The sequence below is a fragment of the Scylla paramamosain genome, unplaced genomic scaffold, assembly GCF_035594125.1.
Source record: "Scylla paramamosain isolate STU-SP2022 unplaced genomic scaffold, ASM3559412v1 Contig62, whole genome shotgun sequence".
NCBI classification, from domain to species: domain Eukaryota; kingdom Metazoa; phylum Arthropoda; class Malacostraca; order Decapoda; family Portunidae; genus Scylla; species Scylla paramamosain.
Window position 1 is genome coordinate 409,260 of NW_026973727.1, and position 7,630 is coordinate 416,889.

Consider the following 7,630-nt stretch of genomic DNA (forward strand, 5'->3'; position numbering starts at 1 on the left):
TCGAGGTGACGGTGGGCGGCGACGCTGGCGGGTATTTAGCTGTTCCTGCATCGCGCTGACCTGCAGGGCCAGCTGCGACACAATGTGGGTGAGTTGCTGGACGTCTGCTGTGTTAGTGACAGTGGCGACTGAAGACGGTGGCGTTGCCGACGGAACTGTTGACATATAGTCGTCAGCCAGCTGCGCGAGGTCTGCTAGGTCGAGCTTATCTTTCACGCTGAATAAGCTGCTCTGTAGTGCTGGAGGAAGTCGCTGATAAAAGAGGTGGGCGAACATGGTCTTGTCCATTGTGTTGGGCTGATCGCCCAACAACCTCTTCATCCGCCTAAGCAGATCTGATGGCTTTTCATTCCCCAGCTCCTCCTTCTTTAGTAGCTCTTGCAAGCGTGTCGACACCGACGACGCAAGGCGTTTGAGGACGGCTTGCTTGAGGTCGTCGTAGGGATTGTCCGAAGAGGGGGCTTTCGCGATGGCGTCCGAGACTTGCAAGAGGACCTCGGGTGGCAGGAGAGTGCAGGCGTGAGTGAACTGTTTCAAGGCCTCAGTGATGTTGTCTGCCTTGAAGTTCAGCTCCAAGATGGTAAACCACATGTTGGGGTCGTGGCTGTTGAAGGCTGGAGCCCTGAAGGGGGGAGCTGGGGAGGCGGTGTCCGGTGGAGCCATGGCCGTTTCTTGTTGCTGGCGTGCGATGGGGCCTGGTGGCTTGTTATGCGAGTCGTGGAGCAGGGTGTAGTGACGCCTGTCGGCGAGGCGCGGGCTCCTCCGGCGCCAGGTGCCAGTGAGAGGTGGCAAGGGACGCCTGCTGGGCGCCACTGTGCAGTGATGGTCCTAGGCACGTACTTTACCGCACTCGCACTTACGGCTTGGAACGCACTGCCGTGAACGAAGTGTGTAGCCTGTGTGTGTGTGTGTGTGAGTGCGTGTATGTGTAGGTGTTGGTGTCTGGCACACGGGGGTTGGTACGCGCTGATGCACACTAGGGAGTTTTCTAGGGGCAGGGGTTAACACACACAGGGGGAGGGTGGACGACGGGGGAGAGGGGAGGGACGGTCGGGAGCACTAACACTTTGGTGGGGGAACGTTGCAGGGAACGCCGCCCTGTTGTCGAGCGGAAGACGGGAGTACCGGTGCAGGGGGCGCCGCCCTGTTGTAGAGAAGCGAAATCAGGGCCAGTGGGGTCACGGCCGGGTGGCGGTGACCGTGCGTGGTGAGCCGGAGAGGTGTTGCTGCTGCTGTGGTGGTGATGGAGGCTGGGCAGCAGGTGTGGTAGGGGTGGCAGGTGACCAGGCAGCAGGTGGAGTTGGCGCGGTGGGTCACGGTAGCGGGAGAGGGAGTGACCTGGTGGCCTTGGTGAGGCGGCAGGTGAGCGTGGCCTCAGTGGCCTGGGTGGCTGGCGAGGCGTGGTGAGTCACAGCTGCGAGAGAGGGTGGCTGGTGACTGGCGAGGCAGCGGCGGTGACCACGGTTGCTGGGCTGGGTGACGGTGGTGGGTCACGGCTGGGCCAGGCTGGGTGGCGGTTTGGCCGTGGTGGTCCGTGTCAGGCGGGGGCTGACCTGGGCGAGGTACCTATAGCTGTGGCGACGCTATAGTGCTAAAGAACCTGGGACACAGCATTGGTGGAGCTGGCCACTACGGTCTAACTCCGAGTCACCATTTCTAGTGATCTAGGTGGAAGCCGCCAGGAATGTGAGAAGAGAAAACCGACAGGTAACCGTCAGCAGTTGCAAGTCCTTTAATCTCTTAACTCGCCAGAGATAGAGAAGAGAAAACCGACAGGTAACCGTCAGCAGTTGCAAGTCCTTTAATCTCTTAACTCTTTTTGTTCACCAGCTAAGGTTGTATTTATAGCCACTTGTTAGACTGGTTAAACTCTCTCTCTACTTTATTTAACAAAAACATGAACATGTACACAAGAAATACTGAACATAAAAAATGATTTACATAAAGATATGAACAAAAAGAGTGAATGTGTGTGTGTATGTCTGTGTGAAGAAAGGAGTAATATGATGTATAGAAAAGACGTGTAACGTATGTGTCGAAAAGCGTGCACAGAATGTGTATGTATAAAAAATGAGGAAGAAGAGATGAAAGACGAAAAATCTGTGCGGTAGAAAGAGAACGGGAGGCTGAAAACATATAAGAGAAAACGGAGTGCTTGGAGCGGTGACTTGTGTTTACATATTACTGGTTCTGAGAAGCGCGTAAGCTTTAGTGTACCCTGAATATGAGAGAAAATGGGATGTTTCTATGGCTGACTAGATTATTTGCTACACCTTCACCTTCTTGGGCCTGTTCTTGCCGCGGCCCACCACCTCCTTGCCCTCTGAGTCCCTCTTAGGGGGGTCTGGGTCCTCAGGGGTCTCCGCCACAGTCTCCTTAGGCAGGCTAGGCTGTACCCTCACCTTCCTGGGCCTTTTCTTTTTGCAGGCAACCACCGTCCAGCCCTCCGAGTCGCCTTCTGTGGCTTCAGGAGTCTCGGGGGCCTCAGAGGCCTTAGGGGCCTCTGAGGCCTCGCCGGACACCTGCTTCACGCCCATCGCCAGGTCCTCATCTGCCTTAACCGGAGGCGCCTTCTCCACCTTCACTTTTCGCTTCTTTCTCTTACGCTTCTTCTTACTAGTGTGGGTGGGTTTTTCTTTCCCATCGTCGCTTTCGTTATTTTCTGCTTTGTTTTCCGCTTCTACTAATGCTTCATCTTCGCAGGTTTTCATTTCTTGATCTGCTACAAAGTCTTTTTCTTCGTCATTTCCGTTATCTCCGTCATCTTCCATCGTTTCCTCTGCGTGTACGATGGCGCGCGTTACTGTCTCTTCTTCAATAGTTTCTTCTTCTGTGTCTTCGATGACTTTTTCCTTAACGTTGTCGGTCTTGGCTGCTTCCCGCACTGCTGCTTTCTTCTTCCTGCGGAAGAGTCGCCGCAGCAGGTACAGGAAGCCACAGCATTTGACGGCGCGTTCTTCTTTCATGTCTTCTTCGGCGGCGCGTTCCATGTCGTCGTCCGCTGGTGCGGGCAAAATTTCTTCTGCGCTCCAGGTTTCCTTTTTCATCCCTTCCTTACTACCCTCTCAAACCTCGCCCCTACCCCCTCAAATTTTGCTAATTTCTTTTATTGCAAAATAAAATTTAAGGTGTCCTCTGATTGGTGGACTGGTGCGTGATCAACTCCAAGCTCACAGCCAGGAGAGAGTCAAGGCTCACCGCTCTGAGTTATGTTCACTACATGTAATGGCATCAACTGTACATAAGAAGTGGCTGCACTAAAGCTGTTATCTACACTATACATAAGTATTTAGCAGCTTATCCTAATACAGTGACAAACGACGCGAGAGAGAGAGAGAGAGAGAGAGAGAGAGAGAGAGAGAGAGAGAGAGAGAGAGAGAGAGAGAGGGTGTGAATGACAGAAAACAGACACAATATGATAGTCTATACACCTCGTTGGAGATTCATGATTCTATTAATATGAACCAATGAATCTTTGTTTTTTTTTCAGAATATGAATAGCAGTTTCGAGAATATTGATATCAATATTGATATCAATATTGATATCAGAGGCTCCTGAGAAAGGTTAGGGCACGTGGGATAGATGGGTGTTAGGCTGGATAAAGTCATAGCTAAGCGACAGACGACAGAGAGTAGTAATAAACGGCTCCAAATCTGGGAGTGGGGTAATGTAATTAGTGGGGTGCCACAGGGATTAGTATTTGGGCCATTGTTGTTTTTAATATATATATCAATGACTTGGATAATGGAATTAGTAGTGATGTTAGTAAATTTGTGGATGACACGAAGATAGGTAGATTAGTTAGGTCAGAATCAGATGCCATCACTTTGCAGGCAGATTTAGATAGGATGAACGAATGGACAGACAGATGGCAAATGCAATTTAACATAAAAAAATGCAATGTACTTAGCGTAGGTAGAGGAAACCTACACAGTAGTTACACAATAAACAACTCAGCTCTAGTAGGTTAAAAGTACGAAAAAGATTTAGGAGTTATAGTTAGCTCTGAACTCTGTCTAAGAAAGCAATGCATAGAGGCCAGAAACAGGGCAAATAGGGTATTAGGATTCATTTTTAGGAGTGTTAAAAGTAGAAGACTTGAAGTAATATTAAAGTTATAATTGACGCTGGTCAGACCTCATCTAGACTACGTTGTGCAGTTTTGGTCCCCATATTACAAGAAGGTTATAGATCTATTAGAATCAGTACAAAGGACATTGACTAAAAGGATACAGGGTATGAGGAGTATTCCTTACGAGGCGAGATTGAAGCTGTTAAATTTACATTCTTTAGATAGATGTAGGTTAAGAGGGGACCTGACAGAAGTCTTTAAGTGGTATAAAGGTTATAACATGGGGGACGTAAGCAAAATTCTTAGGATCAGCAACCAGGATAGAACAAGAAATAACGGGCTCAAGCTTGAAAAATTTAGGTTTAAAAAAGAGATAGGAAGAAATTGGTTTTCAAATAGAGTGGTAGATGAATGGAACGGACTCAGTAATCAAGTTGTTAGTGCTAAGACATTAGGGAGCTATAAGAGAAGATTAGACGGATTTATGGATGGGGATGATAGGTGGAAATAGGTAGGTATATTTCATACAGGGACTGCCACGTGTAGGTCTGATGGCTTCTTGCAGCTTCCTTTATTTCTTATGTTCCTATGTTCTTATATATATATATATATATAGAGAGAGAGAGAGAGAGAGAGAGAGAGAGAGAGAGAGAGAGAGAGAGAGAGAGAGAGAGAGAGAGAGAGAGAGAGAGAGAGAGAGAGAGAGAGAGAGAGAGAGAGAGAGAGAATTATAGTATTATAAATGAGATAAATTACCGCTCGCAGGCCTGCGCCGTATATGAACAACGTGTGTTTTTAAGCATCCGGAGCAAAGTGGTTAAAGATAAGAGATGGTTGTACAGTAAAGATGCTTCAGAATGACTGGATTATAGTCTGTTCACTTAAGTTAGATTCCTGGAGCCTCGGTGGGTTTATAAGCTCGCAGCTGATTGGCTGATGTTGCATTTCTTGCTGTCTTCTACCACTATTTTCATGTTAACTGCTCTCCTGATCTTGCTAACTGCATGCCTCTCCTCCTCCCACGGCCTCACTGCACAACACTTTCTTCTTTCTCTCACCCCTATTCTGTCCACCTCTCTAATGCAAGAGTTAACTAGTATTCCCAATCATTCATCTCTTTCTCTGGTAAACTCTGGAACTCCCTGCCTGCTTCTGTATTTCCATCTTCCTATGACTTGAATTCCTTCAAGAGGGAGGTTTCAAAACACTTATCCTGTAATTTTTGTCTTCTCCTTTCAGCTCTGGGGACGTCACTTCAGTGGCGTGGCCTTTTCTTTTTTTCAATTATTATATTTGTGTTGCTCTTTACCGGTGCCCCTCCTACATGAAAAAAAAGAAAACACTTCACACCTTTTCTTTCACTCTACATTATTTTTTAATTTCTTATTTAAACTGATTTACATATGAATATGAAGAATAAAAATAAATAAATAAATAAAAACAATAAATCCCCCCCAAAAAAAGTGGACCGGGTAAAAAAAAATCCAGGCCTTGTCCTGAGCTGCTGCGACGGTGTGCGGGAACGGATTAATCCATTTTTACTTTGATTCCTGTGGGGAAAATAGTTTTGATTTCTGAACATTTCCGAGTTAGAACAGCTTTCATAGACGAATTAAGTTAAAAAACCAAGGTTCCACTGTACATGTGTTTCGAAGCTTTAGGTAATGGAAAATAACAATTACATGTGTTTTGTTGAGGTAAGTAATAGAAAAGTAACAATTACATGTTTTGAAGCTTTAGGTAATGGAAAATAACAATTACATGTGTTTTGTTGAGGTAAATCATAGAAAAATAACAATTACATGTTTTGAAGCTTTAGGTAATGGAAAATAACAATTACATGTGTTTTGCTAGTGTAGGTAATAGAAAAATAAAAAGTGAATGCATTCTAAGTGTTTCAGCGAATTCTCCTCGCCCCAAACCAATCTGGTATAATCTGGAATATAACAATCAATAACAACTACAAGTGTTTTAGTGCATTTCAAACCCACCACACACTCCCTTGAGCTGACACGACCTGTGACCTCAGCTGACCTACCTTGCCTGCGAGGGTGGTCAGCAGGGGTGTAGCGCGGGTTGAGTACTGTGGGCAAAACAAAGCTGATGATGCCGTCTGTCTCAACCCTCAACTCCATCACCAGACGAAGGGTGACCTTGGCCCTCGTTCCTGCAGCAGAAGCGGGCGGGGTGAGAGAGGGTGAGGTATGGGTGGGTCAGGGCGAGGCAGCATAAGGTAGGGTGAGGAAGCTAAGGTATGGGTGGAGCAAGGTGAGGAAGGCTGAGGTAGGTTGGCAGCAACCTTTATAATGCTATTTTCCTCATACCTACAATGTTTTTAGATATTTCTGTAGACAGGGTGAGGTAAGGGTGAGGCAAGGAGAGGTACGGGTGACAGTAACCTCTCTCTTTCTCTCTCTCAAACACACACACACACACACACACACACACACACACACCACCACCACCACCACCACCACCACAACCACAACCACCACCACAACCATGAACCCGCAGGAAAGTTGCCGAGGTTAAGCGTGAGAATGTCGCTTGAGTCAGGGTCTTCTCGTGTCATGAGGGCAGTCTTCCCCTCTTTCAAAGCCTCCTTGTACACCTTCTCTGCCTGTGTGAGGAAAGGGAACCAGTGTGTAGGGCTTACAGCAGGAAAATGAGTTAGTGGTGGAAGCTGTCAGGCCTACACGTGGCAGTCTCTCCCTGTGGGCAATGTCAAGTACCTACCCAGTTTATAATTATTTTCTTGTGAGTCTACTCATATATACGCTAATGGTAAACACTTTGCCTTCGTTAGATATAAAAAAAAAAAAGTCTCAATGTTAAAAAAAAAAAAGGAGGAAATAAGGCACACACACATTTAGCACAGGCGCCGCTGCAAAACGTTCAAAGCAGCAAAAATGGCAGGTTGATATATTGATATAAAAAAAAATGATAGCATGTTAAATATTATTAAAAAACACTAAAAATAGCATAGGGGATAAGCCTAATACCTTGTTCTTCTCCAAGCAGTGAGTCACAATGGTTCTGCCGTCCAGCTGCGCCTCACAGTGGTACACAGCTGCGCCCTCCTCCACAGGCAGCACCGCCCGCACCTATAAGAGAGAGAGAGAGGCGCCAGGCAGGGGAGGAAAGAATGAAGTAAAGAAAGAAAGGACAAAACACACGCCTCTTTTTTCTTCTTTTTTCATGTTTAACTCCTTCTCCTCCTTTTCCTTCTGCGTTAGCAAAGGAAATTATCAAATAAGGAAAGGAGGAATGAAATGTGAAGAAAGAGGGGAGGAAGCAGACTCTCCTTATTACCGAACGCCATTATTCTTCCTACTTTCATGTTTATCTGCTCCTTCTCCTTATTAGTGAAAAGAATGATTAAATAAGAAAAGAGAGGAGGAAGGAAAGTTAAGGTTCTAGCTATGAAATGCATATGATTGTTCCCCCTCCTCCTCCTCTTCATTAATGTTGTACTAGTGAAATTAATGCATATATAAGGACTGCGCCAGATAAGAAAATTACGAAGTAAAGAAATTCAAATTAAAGAAGGAAAGATG

The 7,630-nt window shown here is 46.3% G+C and overlaps 2 long non-coding RNA genes across 2 annotated transcripts in view; one reads left to right on the forward strand and one right to left on the reverse strand.

Annotated features, from left to right (window-relative positions):
* Positions 1-7,630, forward strand: part of LOC135098436 (uncharacterized) — a 51,447-nt gene extending 43,817 nt beyond the window's left edge. The window contains exon 3 of the long non-coding RNA XR_010266994.1: positions 7,095-7,630. This is a non-coding gene — a long non-coding RNA (uncharacterized LOC135098436). The remainder of the gene's footprint in view (positions 1-7,094) is intronic.
* On the reverse strand, positions 5,577-7,208 carry LOC135098435 (uncharacterized). The gene is made up of 3 exons (XR_010266993.1): positions 7,076-7,208; positions 6,582-6,693; positions 5,577-6,240 (listed from the first exon to the last, which is right to left on the reverse strand). It is a non-coding gene; the product is annotated as an uncharacterized LOC135098435 (long non-coding RNA).